The 20,688-nt window shown below is 49.6% G+C and overlaps 1 pseudogene; it reads left to right on the top strand.

The window, feature by feature from the left end:
* The first annotated feature begins 2,642 nt into the window (after nucleotides 1-2,642).
* On the top strand, nucleotides 2,643-3,761 carry LOC125518623 (annotated as a pseudogene).
* Nucleotides 3,762-20,688: the final 16,927 nt, after the last annotated feature.

Genomic DNA, 20,688 nt, shown 5'->3' with positions numbered 1-20,688 from the left:
TGCCCCCCATGCCTCTAGTCAGCCGGGGCGTGTCAACAGTGCACCACCTACCCGCTGACCAGGGCTGGCGTGGCTACAGTACACCCGTCGTCACTACTGAAGTCAGCAAGCGGCGACCTGACGGAGCGCCACTGTAGCAGACTCAACCCGGCCACTCCCTGACGATCGACAAGATGGCAAACAGTGCCCCTAGGCCTGTGGGGCCCGTGCCCGGAGAACCCGGCGAGCCCTGACACCCGACAGGTCCCAGCACCGGCTTCTCGGACGATGACAACCCGGCCCCACGACCTTGTAATATTACCATTGTGCCCCTGGGGGGTTGCCCTATAAAAAACCCCTAGAGCCCGCATGCATACGGGCACGACGAGAACGAGAGCAAGCATCAGATCCACCATACTAGCCACACCTCAGGAGAGGGAACAGCCTAAGCCTTGGCTTGCCTTCCCTCTCTTCTCCCATACAGCTATAGGAGCAACTCTGTACTGTTACGTATAAAGCACACTTGGCAGGACTAGGGGTGTTATCTTTCCGGAGAGCCCTGAACCTGGGTATGTCTTGCGTCCTACGCTCGTTCATGCCGACCTCGCCTCTAGAGCCCACCAGTGCCCTCGAGCCTCCTCCTCTCTTTAGTCATCCCTTGGCATCTGACGTGCGCCCATCACGACAACCCTTGTGGTGGCCTCGAGACACTTCTCCGGTATCTTTTCATTCCAGTATTTTTTATATTTTCCAAAAATAATCTCCGTAAATTTTCAGGCCAATTGGACTCCGTTTGATATTCCTTTTCTGCGAAATTCGGAAAAAACAGAAACTGGCAGTGGGCTCTAGGTTAATAGGTTAGACCCAAAAATCATATAAAATAGCATATAAATGCATATAAAACATCCAAGATATATAATATAGTAGCATGGAACAATCAAAAATTATAAATACGTTGGAGACGTATCACCCGACGTGCATACGGCGGGTTGGGTGCACGTATTCGTACATACACGGCGGGCGTATCACCGCGGACGGACGTGCGGCGTCTTTTATAAACTAGATGATACCCAACACAGTGTTCTGGGGTATTTTGCAATATATTTCAATGTGATTCGTTGTATGAAACATAAATATTTGAAATAATATAAAAAGCTATAACTTATTATTATATTTGATCACTATATAGTTGTAATATTTTTTTATTATATTTGTATAATGAAATTAAAATTCTCATGTATGTTTGCATGCTGAGATGGCTCTTTGTTTCATGCATATCATGTTGAAGTGGCATGCTTGCATGTTGAGAGAGGTATGGTAGTGAGGGTATGCCTTTTCTCATGCATGAATGTGATGATGTGGCATGCTTGCATGTTGAGAGCAATAGTTAGTGGGGGCTAACTATTTAGATAGTTAGTGGGCCTGTGCTCAGAAGTGGATTTGCACCTGGTAAAAAGAAATCAAAACAAATACTAAAAAAATCAAGAACTTTCATTTTTATTTTGTGGTAGATAATTTGATGCATGAGGTTCGCTCTAACTTTTAGATCATTTGAACATCTGAGCAGCTCTTAGGAAAAAAAGACAAATTGGGTTAGAACACTGCATGAACAGTAAACATTTTTATAGACCCCAAATTTTTCCTTTTTGCCGAGAGCTTCTCAGATGTCCAAATGATTTGAAAATTGAAGCAAACCTCATGCATCAAATTATCTACCACACAAAAAAAATGGAATTTTTTGAATTTGTTTTGATTTTTTCGTCAGGGCGGGTGCAGCCGAGCCTGAGCTCAGAAGTGGATTACCGGTTAGGAGTGTGGCGTTTCGGTGCCCACACTCATTTGCACCCGGTCAGAAAAAAATAAAAATAAATACTAGAAATTTAAAAAAAATTCAGAAAAAATTGTGTGGTAAATAATTTGATGCGTGAGATTCGCTCTAATTTTTAGATCATTTGGACATCTGAGCGGCTCTCGGCAAAAAAAAGACAAATCAGATCAGAACAGTGTGTGAACAGTAAACATTTTTACATATCTCAAATTTGTCTTTTTGCCGAGAGTTTCTTAGATGTTCAAATGATTTGAAATTGGAGCGAACCTCATGCATCAAATTATCTACCACACACAAAAAAATGGAATTTTTGAATTTATCTATTATTTGTTTTGATTTTTTTTTCGTCAAGGAGGATGCAGCTAAGCCTGGGCTCAGAAGTGGAATAAATTAGTGGGGGCTAATTATTTAGATATAGAAGATAAGACCATCATGTCATTCTTTATGAAGGGATAAGGGATAATTTCAGCCGTTGAAGCACAAGTGTAGTAGTCTCATGTCTTACTTAGATCATGGAATGGGAAAGCTGGGGTTTTGATAGTGTACCCCGGTGAATGATTATCATAGATCGGATTGACGCAAATTTTCAGAAAATGAAAGCAAACGGGAACGCCAAGTTTCAGATAACTGCCGGGAAACTGAACTGGGAACATAGTCGGATTCAGAAAAAGGGAAATCTGACGCGTCCTCCATCGCGTAGCGCAGCGTCTTTAAATATCAGCACACAACTCCTTCGCGTCCCACAACACCTTCCGACCTCGCCCAAATCCCAGTCGCCCGCCCTTTCCTAGCCAGCGTAGAACCCTAGCAGCAGATAGGGCTGCCGCCCGCCGGGATGGAGGGGCTCGACGTCGACGACGTCTTTCACCACTACCGGCTGAGCCCCACGGAAGTGGAGGTCGTCACCTACTACCTGCCACGCCTCCTCTCCGGCGAGACGCTGCACGGCGTCGACAAGCTCATCCACCGCGTCAACATCTCCGGCTGCGAGCCCAAGGATTTGGCCGCCTGATACGCGCCCGTGCCGCAGGCCATCAGCAGCGGCGACCGGTTCTTTTTCACCACGTGCAAGAGCAAGAACGGGAGCAAGCTCCAGAGCGTGCGCGGCGCCGGCGGCGGCACATGGACCATCCAGAAGACCAAAGAGATTTGCCACGCGGGAGTCAAGGTCGGCGAGGTCAAGAACCTGTCCTTCAAGAAGAAGGGCAAGTCCACCGGCTGGGTCATGGAGGAGTACCGGTGCCTGCTGCCGGAGGCCACCGTCAGCGACGGGGTGAAGGTCTTCTGCAAGATGCACTTGGCTCAGCATGCCCCTGACGCGGCCCGACAGGAATCGGAGGCGTACAAGCTTCAACAACCGCAACCGGAGGCCGTGACCCAGAGGACGCACGCGCAGAAGAGGCCAGCGACCGCTGCCGCCGCCGAGCCTCATCCGGCGCGCCCTCACAAGAGGATGCGCGGTGCCGTCCCGGTCCCGGCACCTGCCACATCGTCGTTCACCGCTGCAGCACCGGTTTTCTTGCCGGATGAATCCGTACCTGAAGCTGACAACGACATGGCCCGGTTCTGTTGCACAATCGATGAGCTTCTCGGGTCACAAGCGGAGGAAAATCTCCCGGTCGGAGCTACTAACAGCATCGAACAGAATTTCTACTTGGAACCAGAGGGGCTTTTCGCTGATGCTGCAGAAGAAATCGTCCCGCTCGAAGCTGACAAGCTGGAGTTCCTTAGGACCTTCCTCGATGAAGAAGCAGAAGAGTCGACGAACGACAAGTCATCCATTGCCCAAGACGTGGGGACTTACAAGCCGCCGCCGCCGATCATCTTCCATGATCCATTTGAAGCAGCGTGGAAGGCCGAAGAGGCGCTGGAGAAGGAGAAGAGGTGCAATGCCGCGGCCAATCTTCACGCTGGAGGGCACAGCAACTTCTTCTCGCCTGCAAGTGTCTACTAAGTTTTTTTATTTTTTTTTAGAACGGAGATGCACGATGCGTCCGGCTTTAAATTAATAAAGCCCACCACAGGCAGCATCCAACAGGAAAAAAAAACAGAAAGTTCAACAGAAATTAAAAGGGATCGAAGCCCATAGTACGGAACATGCAACCGGCCTCAGCCTGATAGAAAAGATAGCAACTAAAGGAACGAGGTAGCCAATCCAAAAAGCGCCACGAGCGGGGATTAGTGTCGGGCTTCAATCTGAATCATGCGAATCCGCTCCATGGCCTCCATCATCCGGTCTGCATCACGCCGTTTCCCCAACGGTGTCCATGTCCGAAGAAACAAGTGGCATTTGAAAATAATATCAGCAGGGTGAGCAGGGACCTTGTATTTGATAGTCATCTTATTACGGGTGGTCCACAGTGACCAGCATAGCGCCCCTACGCATCGCCACAGCACGCGCCCGAAGCTACCTCTATGAGCGAGAAGTATCCCACGTAGGTCCGAAGCCGTTTGGGGATTCCAGTTTTGCGCAAAAGCCTCACGGACGGCACTCCAAGCAAACCGTGCTAGGTGACATTGAAAGAAGATGTGGTTCGCATCTTTGTGCGCTCCACATAGCGCACAAGACCCATCCGAAGGGCCGTGTCTAATGGCAATGTTGTTAGACGAAGGTAGGCGGTCACGGAATAATTGCCAAAGAAACACTTTGATCTTTAGAGGAATAGACGCTTTCCATAGCCCCCTAGCTATGTCAAGGGTCGGTCCCTCAGTCAGCTTGTTGTAAAGCGATTGGACCGTGAACTTGCCGGATCTTGAGAGGGACCGGGAGACCGTGTCAGCCTCAGGGCAGAGAGAGACACCCTGCAAGGCAGTTAGGAGCCCATCCCAAATTCACCGTTCATGGGCGAGGAGTGGTCTTTTGAAAGCTATGGCAGGAGGGTTAGTTCTAAGCGCGTCGGCCACCAGGATTTCAACATCCGTAGCTAGTTGGTAGATGTCAAAGTGGCTTCGCCATAAAGGTTCCGCCCCAAGCCAATGGTCGAGCCAGAATCTCGTGGAGTTCCCATTCTTAACGCAGAACTTGGCCCCAAGCGTGAAGGCCGGCTTAACCGCCCGAATCCCATTCCAGAAAGGCGATCCCTTCGCCTTGGAGATGAGAAAGTTCCCATCGGGGAAGTATTTGGCTCGAAGAATATCAGCCCAAAGCCCTTGTTCGTTCTGGGAGAGTTTCCATATCCACTTGACAAGGAGAGCTACATTCATGAGTATGGAGTTGAGGATCCCAAGGCCACCGAATTTCTTGGGGCGGCAAAGCGCCGCCCACTTGATCAGGTGGTATTTCTTTTTTGTTCCAGTCCCTTCCCAAAAGAACTTATATCTAGGGGTGTCAAGCTTGGCGTGAACTCCATCAGCCAGCAGGAACATGCCCATGGTAAACAAGGGCAGGGAGGACAGACTAGAGTTCGTCAGGATCAGCCTAGCCGCGGACGAAAGGAATCTGCCGCGCCAGGGGCTGACCCGGTTCGCCACCTTGCCGTATAGTGGTTCCCATTCGAGAGTCGAAATGTGTTTGTCCGAAATGGGAAGGCCTAGGTACTTAATTGGGAAACTCCCTAGTTTGCAGTTAAGTAGGTTAGCAATGCGGGAGGCGCTGGGATTGTCCATGCCAATGGCCATCACCTCACTCTTCAGAAAATTAATCTTCAAGTCGGAGATGATCTCGAAAGCGAGGAGGATGAGCTTAATCGAGGCTATGCTATGATCATCAGGCTCGAAGAGCAGCAGAGTGTCGTCCGCATATTGTAAGTGGGTGATCCCTCCAGGGCAAAGGTGAGGCTCCACACCTCGAATATGGCCTGCGTTCTTGGCCTTGTTCACCATGGCCGAGAGAGCATCAGCAACAAAGTTGAAAATCAATGGCGAGGAGGGATCTCCTTGTCCGAGACCTCGTTTGTTGCGGAAGAAGTTCCCCACTTCTCCGTTGATTGCAATCACAGTCTGTCCCCCCGAGACAAGTTGCATAATGCGATGAATGAAACCCGACTCAAATCCCTTCCGATTCAGCACCTCGCGAATGAACTCCCAGTTCACTCGGTCGTAGGCTTTCTCGAAATCGAGCTTGAAGAGCATGGCCGGCTGACGCGTGCGCTTAAGCTCCAGAACGATCTCTTGCAAAACTACCGGACCTTCTAGGATGTTACGGCCTTTGAGGAAACCCGACTGGCTATGGTCGATCACACGTTGTGCAACCGGGGCAAGTCTCGTAGTGTAAGCTTTGGAGCATAATTTGAAAGGCACATTAATAAGGGTGATGGGGCGGTATTGCTTGATCGAGTCCGCCCCCTTGACTTTAGGGATGAGGCTAATGACACCGAAGTTGAGGCGCGATATGTCTACTGTGCCTAGCGCAAACCCATTGATAATATCATAGAAAATGTCCTTGAGCGCCGGCCAAAACCGCCGGAAGAAAGACACCGGCCAGCCATCCGGCCCTGGCGCGGTATCGGTCTTCATCGAGCCAAGCGCCTCATCGATCTCCCCCGTGGAGAAGGATAGGGCCAGGCCATCGTTCTCGGCTTGCGACACACGAGATTCTTCCCCCCAGAAGTCTGCACGGAGACGCAGGGGCTTTTCTTCCGCTGTTCCCAACAGGTTAAGGAAGAAGTCGTAGATGTGCCGCGAGATTTCGGCTTGACTGACTAGTAGCCCCTGGTCCGATTGCAATCTCAGAATCGAACATTTCCTCTTGCGGCCGTTGGCGAAGGCATGGAAATAGCCCGTGTTAGCATCCCCCTTGGTAATCCACTTGACGCCACCCCTCCGGCGCCAATATTCCTCCTCTTCCCTGAGGATGGCAAGCACTTGGTTTTCAAGGGCGTAACGGTTAGCCCACTCTGCTTCCGAGAAGGAACGAGAGTCGGCCTGGGCGTCAAGTGCCTTGATTTCCTCGATAAGAGCTTCCCTAGCTCGTTTAGCGTCACTACCATGCTTTGCCCCCCACCCTCGGAGGAAACCACGCAGGGTCCCGGCCGCATTCACCCAAATGTCCGGGGGACCTCTGGAGCGCCCAGCCGCAGCCCTAGCTTGTTCCCAACATGCAAGGAGCATAGGAATGAACCCCTCTACCTCGAACCACCCTGTTTCGAAGTAGAAGCGTGGACTATGCTTGATCCTATCCTCCCCAGAGGCCAGGATCAATGGGACATGATCAGAACCAATGCGTGTTTCAGCAACCAGTGTGCACATGGGAAAAAGCATCTCCCAATCAGATGTAATGAAAACACGGTCCAGGACGCTCCGAACCGGGTTGAGTTGTTTGTTAGTCCACGTGTATCTAGCCCCTGTCCTAGCAATTTCCCGAAGAGCGCAAGCCGCAATGGCATTGTTAAAAAGGGAAACCCTAGGCCAGTCAATGTTGCGGTTATTTTTGTCCGCGTCCGATCGGATAAGGTTAAAATCGCCCCCAAGGACAATGGGGATGTTAGCGGCTTGCTTGGCCCCGACCAAGACTTGGATTTCACCTAGGAAATCGGCTGCGCGAGAGTGATCGGCCGGCCCGTAAACACAAACGATCGCCCAGGAAGCGAGAGAGACTCTATGTTTAATGGTGACTGAAATGAAGAACGCACCCACATCCCAGGTTACAACATCACATATGTCAGAATTACAACCCAGAAGAAGACCGCCTGAATGGCCAGCGGAAGGGACCCAGCCCCACACGAAGCGGTGGAGAGGATCATAGGCCGCAAGATCGCGATACGTAAAATCCGCTTTGATCGTTTCTTGAAGAGCCACAACGTCAATCCTCTCGCGCGCGATATACTCCCTAAGTTGCGTGCGACGACCCGAGTGCCCGCAACCTCTAATATTCCAAAAGAAGTAGCGCATCAGATGATACGGTTGCGTAGGTGTCGTGGTTTTGTCACGGCAGATGTCCTAGAGAAAGGACTTAGTCGTGGAGCCATCGTGATGGGTTAGCTTGAAGGGGTTAAAGCGGACACAAGGACACAAGAGAGTTTATACTAGTTCGGCCCCTTCGATGAAGGTAAAAGCCTACGTCTAGTTGTTATGGAATTGATGGGGTTTTCGATGACTAGGGAGCAAACAAGCTTCGCCTATGTCTCGAGTTGTTGTCTGTTGTCCTTGAACCGCCGCCGGGTCGTCCCCTTATATACACGGGTGACTCCCGTTGGCTTACGGAGTCCCAATACCGGCTCATAGATGTGTCCGGTTTGGTCTCTACTTATTCCTAACTTACAATATAGGTTAACTACTAACGCCGGTTTACGGCTACAGGCCTTGAACCGACCATGGGCCTTGAGCCCTCCTCTGTCTTCTTGGGCTTTAACATACTTAACTACTGACGAAGTTAACCCGGCCCAGATAGGCCGGTTTACGCCCAGTAGTAATATCCCCAACATTAGGCCCCAGATTGATTTGAACGGGTTCATGTCAATCCTTTAATAAAAGCTTCACCTTCAACATCTTCTTATAAATTGGTAAACCGCCATGATGTCATCTTCTCTAATTGCTGTAAGCCGGAGTGACGTCACCTGTCATAACGAAGCTATCCATTATGTTTCTTTGTTTAATAGATCGGCGGAAATCGAGGCGACAGCTCCGTTTTGTGGCCCCTTGATTGTCGCGCCTGACTCATGTTCTTTCGCCTTATAAATAGAACCGAAGGGTCATTTCTTTTCTCCTTCCGTGCCTTCTTCGTCTTCCTCGCGTCGCCAGCCTCGGAGCTCCGCCGCCGCCGTCGACCTCTGCCTCATCCTTGGCCGCTGCATCAACCTGAGCACACCAGAACACCACGGCAACCTTCCGCATCTTCCTCAGCTCCGGTAAATCTTCTATCCTTTCCCCCGCAGATCTGGCCTAGGGTTTCGTAGTTCTTTAGTGTTCATCGTCTACCTCTTGCTCATACGATAGATCTTTGGATGAATCCGCAAGTCTTTACTCTGTGCAATGATAGTTGTTTGACCTTCGCCTTCACTTATGCATCTCAAACCATAGATCTATATGAACGTTTTGCTCATTGGTTCGGTACTGCTCCTTTGAACCTCTAAGTATTTATCTTTTTTCTGAACTTGTTTCAGATCCAATGCTGTAAAGAAATCTTGTGAAACCTGTTTCTGCGTACCTGTCCATCCGCAATCTCAGCTTTTTAATGCTTAGATCAGGCGGTTTAACCTTATAGAAATTTTTCCAAACCGGTATATGCCATTAGTCCCCTTGTTGAACCGCCAAATGTTGGTTGCTTCATGAAACTCCGGTTCAGATAGTTCTGTCTCCGGTTTACCAGTGCATATACCAACGTACCTTGATCAAATGCATTTTTAAACCGGGATCTTCTACCTTGTAGATTCCATCATGGCCAAGCAAGTATATGAGTGCAATTGGGTTCCTTCTTGCGTCACAGAGGATCAACTGGACGATTTAGTCCTGATTGGCGCTTTAGGCAGCAAAGATACCATCCATTGGAGGGCTCCTGGCAAAGAATGCCCTCCCACACCTCGAGAAGGAGAGGTTGTTGTTTTCCTAGATCACTTAGCCCGGGGCTTTAAACCGCCCGGTTCTAAATTTTACCGGGATGTCTTAGCCGATTTCCAACTCCATCCGCAAGACACTGGCCCCAACTCTGTTATAAATATGTGTCACTTCCAAGTGCTCTGTGAGGTGTTCTTTCAAGAGGAGCCCACAGTGGAATTGTTCAAAGACCTTTTCCATCTAAACCGCCGTACCGAGTTTACTGATGGCTCTAATACGGAGTTGGGTGGCGTGGCGATTCAGAAAAGGAAAGAGGTCACATACCCTCACGCCAAGCTGCACAGTCACCCCAAGGAGTGGAATCAGACATGGTTCTACTGCAAAGACACCTCCCCTGCTGGTGTGAATCCCTTGCCTGGCTTTCGTCCGGAGCGGCTCAGCAATACACACCCTTTTCCTCAGAGATTGACTGCCCAGGAGAGAAGCAAATATGCTCCCCAACTGTCAAAGCTCAGAGCCTTTATGGCCAACGGTTTAACAGGGGTTGATCTCGCTCGCTGTTGGATATCATGGAGCATACTGCCCCTTAGTCGGCGCTCCGGTTTGATGTGCGAGTATACTGACAGTGTGGATGACCCACTGCAACATTCAAAAATCCAGCTCTCCGATGAAGAAATCACAGAGGCTGTGAATAAGATGCTCAATGAACCGGAACACGTCTGCGCTAGAACCGGCCTGCTTCCCTTCTGCGCCACCAACAAACCGCCAGCTGTAAGACTTTAATTTTTCTCTTTGCTGAATCTGTTATTGATATGTCTGGTCATTGTTTAATATCAGTGTATGCGTAATCAGGGCAATGATCCGTTTTGGAGCAAAAAACTGTCGCAGGAGAAACCAGAAAAAATAGACAAACCGAAAAGAGCAACTCGGCAAAAGACTAAAGCTATGAAGAAGACTGCCCACAGGAAAAGAACCACTGCATCTTCTAATCCGGCCCCTGATGATGATGTGGATAATCCGGACTTTGAGGTAGAGCTTGACTCACTTGGTTTATTTTTCATGCGTCTTATTGATGATGATATTTGTCAGGATGATGCCGAAGCCAGCCACGTGGATGTTGCAGAGGTAACTATTCTCTCTTCCGATTCAGAAACTTTGCCTTCACAAAAAATCCGCCAGGCAAACCAGAAAGTTAAATTTTCTCATCCTCTTGCTTATTTGGATCCTAAATTTCTTATGAAGACCCAACAACACGAAGCTCGTCGCACAACCCGGCACAGCGGCCAGGTAGTTACCTCCGCCGGTTTACCGAATAGTCCGGTTCGGAAACGCCATTCAGAGGTCTCTAATTTGCTTGTCAGTGCTTGTCCTAAAGCGGGCTGCTTTCGTCAACCTCTTAATCCGTCTGACTCCGATTACCAGGATACTTCCCACTCCTCTTCTGGCGAGTCATCGGCTACTCAGCTCCCACCGCTTAAAACGGTGCTTGGGTAAGCTATACTTCCTGTGATGTTTCAGTACATCGCCTTAGAACATATGTTGTATTTGATTTTATTATTCTTCTCAGGGCCAAACCTAGGCCAAGCAAGAAGGCCCGTCTGGACAAAGCGGCCGAAGAAGATGTCGTTCTTGAAGCAGGCAAGACACCCAATGTTGAAGCGGCTATTCCTGAGGATATTCCCAACGATCCACCGCGGCAGGATGATGATCCTATTGCTGAAGAGAGACCTACTGATACCTCAGGTCCTGTCAATCAGCCCACAGGTTCCATCCGGATTGAAAGCTCCACCGGTCCAGCAAAACCTACTGACAAGCCAATAGCTCCAGTGCAACCCGGCGGTACCAAGGATGATGAGGTTGTCATTACTGGCACTGGCCATACTGAGCCAAGCAATCATGTCGCTTTATCCAAACATTCTGCCAAGGAGGAAGTTGCTGCCTTTGGCAAAGGCAAGTGGAACACTGATCTGACGACTTACGCTGCTCTGAACGCCCAAGATATCCATTCCGGCTATTTGAACCGGCTGTATACCAGTCGCGACTATGAAGCCGGTCTGGTTAATATGATGAAAGATAAATATGAGGTAACTTCCATATGCTCCTTCCTACTTGTATGCTTCCATTCTTGCTGACTCTCCTAGCCCCCAAGGGCCGGTTTGCAATATTCTTTCAAACCGGGACTTTATAAATCTTGATGCTTTGAAATTCGCTGATGTAGCCCCCAAGGGCCGGTTCAACTTAGCATAGTTAAACCGGTACTTTAAGTAATTGAAACTGCCGCATCAGAATATATATGAGCAAATAGCCATTATCCCCCAAGTGCCAAGTTGAATACTTGTATTGATCTTGGGACTTTGTAAACAATTGAAAGATGAAGATCGAATATGCATTAGCCCCCAAGTGCTAAGTGCATAAATTGTTATGTGGTTGGTACTTGAATCCTTATATCGATTTGTTGAAGCATATATCTGTATGCATGCAGGCGGAGCTGAAGACGGAAAAAAACCAAGTCACCGATCTCCAAGAAAACCTGAAAACCCAACAGGCTGAAACCTCCAAAGCAAAAGAGGAATTGTCCAGCGCTTTAAGCGCCATGGAACAACTTAAGGAGAACTTCAAAAAGAAATGGGCGGATTGGGCCACTAAAAAGTCCGCTTTGATCAAACGAGCAGAGGATGCCGAGGCTGCACTAAAACCAGTGGTGGATGAACTGACCAGTATAAAGCGACACGTGCATGCCATGACCACTGCTATCTTTGGTAAGCCAGCTTGCCTTCTGAATTGGCTCTGCCTTCTTACAGAGCCGCCGGTTTATTAACCCTTTATGGTATTTCAGGGACACGCATTGGTCACTTGGGGTCAGATGTGCGGAAGAAATTGAAAGCCGCCTATACATTGGTTGAACAATTGTATACTGGTGCCCAGCGGATCATCTGTACCGCATCTCATAACAAACCGGCGCCCACTTTGATTCAAGATACGTTGATGAAACTGTCAGTGCTTCCTTCCCGGGTTGAAGAGCTGAAGAAATCTGCTACTCGAACCGGTGCAATCAATGCCTTAATCCGGGAAAAAGCCTGGGTGCCGGATTTTGATCCTATTGAGGCGGTTCAGGGCTATCCCAGCTTGAAGGAAGACGGGTCAGAATTTGGTGAAGCGGATCTGCGAGCAATAAACCGGGAGGTACGTCCGCTAGCTTGTTAGTTGGCTGAAGAAGCAGACTTGTCTCATTATCAAGCGCAATATGACAGTCAGAACAAGCGAATAGCTGCACCTATCCATGAATCAGAAAATCTGATCCCTCCAATCCGTAAGCATACTTACACTCCCGATATTGACCCATCATTGCTGATCCATGATGAAGCTGTTTTTCAAGCATTAATGGGAATCGACTGGACAACTGTGGATTTCCAGCCACTGAGTAGAGAAACGGAGCCTGAAGCGGCGCAGGATGACCCACAACCATCAGGCCAGGCTGGTGACCAAGTTTGAACCGGAAGTCGGTTTTAAAACTACCTCTCCTTTGTGAAAAACAATTATATTATTATGGGCACCATGTTGCCTTGTAATAGGCTAGCTGATACCTTTGATGTTGATATGCCTTCATGCATAATTTGTTCTTCCTGTGCTAATGAACTTTCCAAAACACCTTCTGCCATCATTGAGTGTGAAGTTGGCTTGGCCAATCTTGAAGCGGAGTTTTGCAAACCCACACTGTTGGAGGAGATAACAGCTCATGTATATATATGACGTTGGTTTACCATGTAAACCGTGCCAGGTTATAATAAACACTGTGCTACTCCATAAGAGGATGTTAACAACAAGGATCAAACCGGGCAAATTGTCTCCGGATTGACGTGAACTGTGTTCCATCAATTGATTGGTTAAAAAACTTTGTCGGTTTAAAAAACGCAATAAAAAGCAAAAAAAAACCCTTCAAAGAAAAGTGCGAAGCAAAAGCAATGACAAAACCATTTGCCAAAAAAGGTTTATTTAAGCTGATCAAATGGCGTTACCATGGCCAAACACGACCAAGCTCCCGTTAGGTGTAACTATGGTTCTAGTCAGCCAGGTCCCCAAATGAAACCGTGGCATTTATGCGGACCAAATGGCATGGTCATGGTTCGGGTTCGACCAAGCCCCCAAGTGATTCTGTGGCCTTAGGCCGATCAAGAGGCATGACTGGTTCAGACATGACCAAGTCCCCAAGTGATCTGGTGGCTCTCGCCTATCAAGAGGCATGGTATTGGTTCGGACACGACCAATCCTCCAAATGATATAATACGATGCTTTTAGCAAAGCGAACTCAAGGGGTAAACCGGAAGCCGCTTTAGAACAACTCTGTGTAACCACACATGATGCAAAAGAACAGATACCCCGCTTTAGCTGAGGTTCCGGTTTATTATAGTTAATATTTAAATCGTTGTAATATGTACATAAGTAGAACCAATGGCTCAGGTATAATAAGGCCGAAGATGAGCTATGTTCCACGGTCTGTTGGTCTCCTCCTTTGATGTACGTGAGTCCTTATGTTCTCGAATATCGATCAGATAGTATGACCCGTTGTGCAGATTCTTGCTGACCACGAAAGGCCCCTCCCAAGGTGGGGATAACTTATGCATATCAGTCTGATCTTGGATGAGCCGAAGCACCAAATCTCCCTCCTAAAAAGTTCTAGTTTTGACCTGGCGACTGTGATAACGACGAAGATCCTGCTGGTAAATCGCCGATCGGGCGGCTACGATGTCCCGCTCTTCATCCAACCGGTCCAAAGCATCTTGCCGTGCTGTCTCGTTGTCCGCTTCAACATAAGCCGCTACACGAGGTTAATCATGACGGATATCACTGGGGAGAACCGCCTCCGCTCCATAAACCATGAAGAATGGCGTGTATCCTGTTGATCTGTTGGGTGTTGTATTGATGCTCCATAACACATATGGTAATTCTTCTACCCAACAACCCGGCGTTCTCTGCAAAGCAACCATGAGCCGGGGCTTGATGCCTCTCAAGATCTCTTGATTAGCTCTTTCTGCTTGATCATTGGACTGTGGATGTGCCACTAATGAAACGTCAAGCCGGATGTGCTCCCGTTCGCAGAACTCCTTCATAGCACCTTTGGACAAATTGGTACCATTATCTGTGATAATACTGTGCGGAAAACCAAACCGGAAAATCACCTTTTTGATGAACTGAACCGCCGTGGCCGCATCACACTTGCTAACAGGTTCTGTCTCCACCCACTTTGTAAACTTATCAACCGCCACCAGGAGGTGGGTCCTCTTATCTTTGAACCTTTTGAAAGGCCCAACCATATCTAGCCCCCAAGTCGCAAACGGCCAAGTAATTGGAATCATTCTCAATTCTTGAGCCGGTACATGAGCACGTCTTGAAAACCTTTGGCAACCATCACATCATCTGACCAGATCCTCCGCATCAGCATGAGTAGTCAACCAATAGAAGCCATGGCGAAACGCTTTAGCCACCAGAGACTTTGAACCGGCGTGGTGACCACAATCTCCTTCGTGGATCTCACACAAAATTTCACGGCCTTCTTCAGGAGACACGCAGCGTTGAAAAGCTCCTAATACACTGCAATGATGCAACTCGCCGTTGATGACAGCCATGGACTTGGATCGCCGGATTATCTGTTGGGCCAGAATCTCATCCTCTGGCAACTCGCCCCGGTTCTTGTACGCCAGGTAAGGAAGCGTCCAATCCGGAATAACATGAAGAGCTGCCACCAACTGAGCCTCCGGATCAGGAATAGCCAAATCCTCTTCACCAGGGATCTTGACCGATGGGTTGTGCAGCACATCCAGAAAAACATTGGGCGGGACCGGTTTGCGCTGAGAGCCCAGCCGGCTTAAAGCGTCCGCCGCTTCATTTTTCCGCCGGTCCACGTGGTCCACCTGATAGCCTCTGAAATAACCTGCAACAATATCCACCTCACGACGATATGCTGCCATGAGTGGGTCCTTGGAGTCCCAAGTGCCAGACACCTGCTGAGCCACAAGATCTGAGTCACCGAAGCACTTAACTCGACTTAGATTCATCTCCTTAGCCATCCGGAGACCATGGAGCAAGGCTTCATACTCAGCTGCATTGTTAGTACAAGGGAACATTAAGCGGAGAACATAACAAAACTTATCACCTCATGGGGAAGTTAATACGACTCCAGCCCCCGAGCCTTCCAATTGCCTGGATCCGTCAAAATGGATGGTCCAATACGTATGATCCGGCCTTTCTTCAGGTGCTTGCATTTCTGTCCAATCATTGATGAAATCAACAAGTGCTTGAGACTTAACCGCTGTCCGAGGCACATACTTCAAACCATACGACCCCAGCTCTATGGCCCATTTTGCAATCCGGCCAGTTGCTTCCCGGTTCTGGATGATATCTCCCAAAGGAGCAGAACTGACCACTGTAATTGGATGCCCTTGGAAGTATTGTTTAAGCTTCCGACTTGCCATAAAAACTCCATACACCAGCTTCTACCAATGCGGATACCTTTGCTTGGACTCAATGAGCACCTCGCTGATATAATAGACCGGACGTTGAACTGGATGCTCCTTACCTGCCTCCTTTCGCTCTACCACAATAGCCACGCTGACCGCCCGAGCATTAGCAGCAACATATAGCAGCAACGGCTCCTTGTCAATGGGAGCGGCGAGCACAGGCGGATTGGCCAATTGTCGTTTTAAGTCCTCAAGTGCTTCATCAGCAGCAGAACTCCAGACAAACTGATCCGTCTTCTTCAACATCTGATACAAAGGGATTGCCTTCTCACCGAGGCGACTGATAAACCGGCTTAACGCAGCAATCCGGCCTGCCATGCGCTGCACATCATTGATACACTTCGGTTTAGCGAGGGAGGTGATGGCTGTGATCTTCTCTGGATTAGCCTCAGTTCCCCTATTGGACACCAAGAAGCCTAATAACTTGCCCGCCGGTACACCAAAGACACACTTGTCCGGATTAAGCATCATCTTGTATGTTCTCAGGTTATCAAAGGTTTCCTTCAAATCATCAATCAGAGTCTCATTCTCCCTGGACTTAACCACGATATCATCCACGTAAGCATGTACATTACGGCCAATCTGCTTGTGAAGACAATTTTGTACACACCGTTGGTAAGTTGCTTGAGCACTCTTGAGCCCGAAGGGCATAGACACATAGCAGAAGGCTCCAAAGGGAGTTATAAATGTCATCTTCTCCTGGTCCTTAACTGCCATTTTGATCTGATGATAGCCAGAATACGCATCCAAAAAACTTAAACGCTCACAACCCGCCATAGCATCAATAATTTGATCAATACGGGGGAGGGCAAAAGGATCTGCTGGACAAGCCTTATTAAGATTTGTGTAATCCACACACATGCGCCAGGTGCCGTTTTTTCTTGAGGACCAGCACCGGATTGGCAAGCCACTCAGGGTGAAAAACTTCAACAATAAAGCCAGCTGCTAAGAGCCTGGCTACCTCTTCTCCAATTGCCTTGCGTCTTTCTTTGTTAAACCGACGGAGGAACTGTTTCACCGGTTTATATTTAGGATCCACATTAAGTGTGTGCTCAGCGAGTTGCCTCGGTACACCTGGCATGTCAGAGGGCTTCCATGCAAAAATGTCCCGATTCTCACGGATGAACTCGATGAGCGCGCTTTCCTATTTCGGATCCAAGTTGGCACTGATGCTGAACTGCTTGGACGAATCACCAGGTACGAAGTCAACAAGCTTAGTTTCTGCTGCCGATTTGAATTTCAGGGCCGGATCATGCTCCGTAGTTGGCTTCTTCAACGGAGTCATGTCCGCCGGATCAACATTGTCTTTATAGTACTTCAACTCCTCGGTGGTACAAACCGACTCTGCATAAGCCGCATCTCCTTCCTCGCATTCCAAAGCGATTTTGCGGCTTCCGTGAACCGTTATTGTCCCCTTGTGACCCGACATCTTGAGCTGCAAATACACATAACAGGGCCGAGCCATAAACTTGGCGTAGGCCGGTCGCCCAAACAGGGCATGATATGGACTTTGGATTTTCACCACTTCAAATGTCAATGTCTCCGACCTGGAATCATGATCATCCCCAAAGTCCACTTCCAGAGCTATCTTACCAACGGGATATGCTGATCTTCCAGGCACTACACCGTGGAATACTGTATTAGATGGTTTGAGATTCTTATCTGCTAGTCCCATACGATGGAAGGTCTCATAGTACAGGATGTTAATGCTGCTCCCTCCATCCATGAGCACCTTGGTGAACTTGTAACCTCCCACCTGAGGCGCCACCACCAGAGCCAACTGACCCGGATTATCGACCTGGGGAGGGTGATCTTCTCTGCTCCATATGATTGGTTGTTCAGACCAACGTAGATAACGGGGTATGGCCGGTTCAACAGAGTTGACCGCCCGCCTCTGAACTTTCCGGTCTCGCTTGTCCAAGCTAGTGGTGAAGACATGGTACTGCCCATTACTCAACTGCTTTGGGTTGCTCTGGTAACCTGACTATTGCTGCCGTTGGTTGTAACCACCCTGGTTGTTCTGACTATTTTGACCATTATGTCTGCCCGGATTACCATTGAATCCTGAACCGGAACTTCCTCCACCGTAACCCGGCCCGGATCCCGAGCCACCGCCAGATTCGTGATCATACCGGAAATTATTAGAATTTTTGAACTCCTGCATAATAAAGCAATCTTTCCAAAGGTGGTTTACCGGCGCCTCCTTCGTCCCATGTCTTGGACAGGGCTGGCTTAGCAGGTAGTTTAGGCGGTTTGGGTTAGGGTTGGGTGCTCCATTACGATTTTTCGGCCTACCCTTGCGTCGCTGGCCATTGTCCTGTGCGTTGGTATTAGCCACAAAGTCCATGTTATCATCCGCTTTACGCTTGCCTCCTCCACCATTGCCTGCCCAGTGATGCTGCTGACCTTTGGAACTGCTGTTCTTCTTCCCTTTCCCTGTCTTGTCATCATCAGATTCGGGATCCTTGGTACTATCAGAATCAGCATATTTCACCAAAGCGGCCATGAGGGTCCCCATGTCGGTGCAATGACGCTTCATCTGTCCCAACTTCAGCTTCAGGGGTCCAAACCGGCAGTTGCCTTCTAGGGTTAACACTGCGGTGTCAACGTTGATGCGGTCTGAGGAGTGCAACACTTGTGAAATCCGGCGCACCCAATGAGTCGTTGATTCTCCTTCCTCCTGGACGCATGCAGCTAAGTCCACTATCGACATAGGCTGTTTACAGGTGTCTTTGAAATTGCTGATAAACCGGGCTCGTAATTGGGCCCATGAGCTGATAGAATTAGCCAGCGAACTTTTTAACCAAGCACGGGCCGTTCCTTCGAGCATCATGGTGAAGTATTTTGCACACGCTGCGTCATCCACATCAAGCATCTCCATGGCCATCTCATAGCACTCCACCCATGTCTCTGGAGGTTGATCCGCCGTGTAATTTGGTACCTTGCGTGGGCCTTTGAAATCCTTGGGCAAACGCACGTTGCGTAAAGCGGGGATAAGGCAAGGCACCCCCAAAGAACTAGAAGTAACACCAGGTTCAGTCAGGGTGGTTGGACGAATCGGCGTGAGCTGCCGAGCCTAATGCTGTGCGGCTAACTCGACCTCCCTGCGCGTGCGGGCCCGGTCCACCACTCCCTGAGCGTCATCAGCACCACCCGCCGGATTGTTGCCACGGGGTGCCCCACGTCGTTCATTACTCGACACTGCCGGTTCATCCATATGTCTGCTATAGCTCCGGCTTGGACGAGGGGTCGAGTGGATCCGGTTGCGGCTGTACGAGTACGCTTCCTGTTGGGCCAAAGCTGTCCTCAGAAGTTCCTTGACCCGTCGCGTCTCTATTGCCTGCGGCGAGTCACCCTCAATTGGAATGGCCTCCAGCCGTGCAGCAGAGGCAACAAGATTGTCCATTGGGTTGGAGTAGTGACCCGGGGGTGTTAAAGCAGCCTGAGGTACCATGGTGTTTTGACGAGGCGGGTCCATCTGACGAGGCTGAACCGGTGCACCAGTCCCAGGGGCGTCTGCCCGATTTCCCTCCAGCGGATTGCTGGCTCTTGGTCCTGGAGTGTTGAAAAGGTCTTTGGCCTCGAAAACCGGAGGTAAGCGGGATCGGTGCTTCCTCCTCATGACTTCATGCGACGCGCTCTAGTCCAACATAAGCTTGTAGGCATGGGCGTCTAAAGCGGCCCGCTCTGCGGCCATCCTGGTGTCCTCAGCCGCCAGAACCGCCTTGGCATGGGTGATCTGTTCCTTTACCTTTGCAATCTCCGCGTTGTGAACGTCCTAATCCGGCGGATTAACTTTCGCCATAAGCACAACCAACACATCAAATAGTTCTGATAGAATCTGAGCCGGCGGGTGCACAGGGCCTCCTGCCCCGGCAGCCATCGCCGCTACTGAACCGGAGATCGTTGCCGCAGCTGTCGAAGAATGAAGCGCTGCTTGCGTTCCGGCCATGAATATTCCAACCCGGTTGGGCAGATTAGAGGGGTCCGGAATACTATCGCCATCGGAAAAACTCCCAATACGACCATCTTGTAGCTGATAAAGAGATTCGGTTTCTCCGGTCGAAGATTCGTCACCAGAACAAACGACGGTCGTGCCGCAAAATTCCGATCCGTCCTCATAACTTCCTCCATGGATGACTCCCATGAAGGCACGCTTCATAGCCTGTTTAACCCGGGCGGATCGTGCACGCCAAGCCGTCTCGACGAGGTCGGTGCAGATGTCCGGCTCAGGGCCCGGTTCACCGATCTTGCCAATGAAAACGTGAATGCTACCAAAGGGGACCCGGTACCCGTACTCAATTGAGCCGGCCTCGGGGCCCCAGCCTGCGTCGTCGATGTAGAGCTTGCCGCGACGACTCTTAGTCATCCGGCCTATAGCGTAGCCCTCGAGTCCTTCAAAGCGGCCCTCCAAGAACTGGAAACCATCGTGCGATAGCCCCACGGTGGGCGCCAACTATCGTGGTTTTGTCATGGCAGATGTCCTAGAGAAAGGACTTAGTCGTGGAGCCATCGCGACGGGTTAGCTTGAAGGGGTTAAAGCGGACACAAGGACGCAAGAGAGTTTATACTAGTTCGGCCCCTTCGATGAAGGTAAAAGCCTACGTCTAGTTGTTATGGAATTGATGGGGTTCGATGACTAGGGAGCAAACAAGCTTCGCCTATGTCTCGAGTTGTTGTCTGTTGTCCTTGAACCACCGCCGGGTCGTCCCCTTATATACACGGGTGACTCCCGCCGGCTTACGGAGTCCCAATACCGGCTCATATAAGTGTCCGGTTTGGTCTCTACTTATTCCTAACTTACAATATAGGTTAACTACTAACGCCGGTTTACGGCTACAGGCCTTGAACCGACCATGGGCCTTGAGCCCTCCTCTGTCTTCTTGGGCTTTAACATACTTAACTACTGACGAAGTTAACCCGGCCCAGATAGGC

Source organism: Triticum urartu, chromosome 7 (assembly GCF_003073215.2).
Source record: "Triticum urartu cultivar G1812 chromosome 7, Tu2.1, whole genome shotgun sequence".
NCBI classification, from domain to species: Eukaryota; Viridiplantae; Streptophyta; class Magnoliopsida; order Poales; family Poaceae; genus Triticum; species Triticum urartu.
Note: the sequence above shows the minus strand (reverse complement) of the source record. Positions and strands in the feature narration are given on the sequence as shown.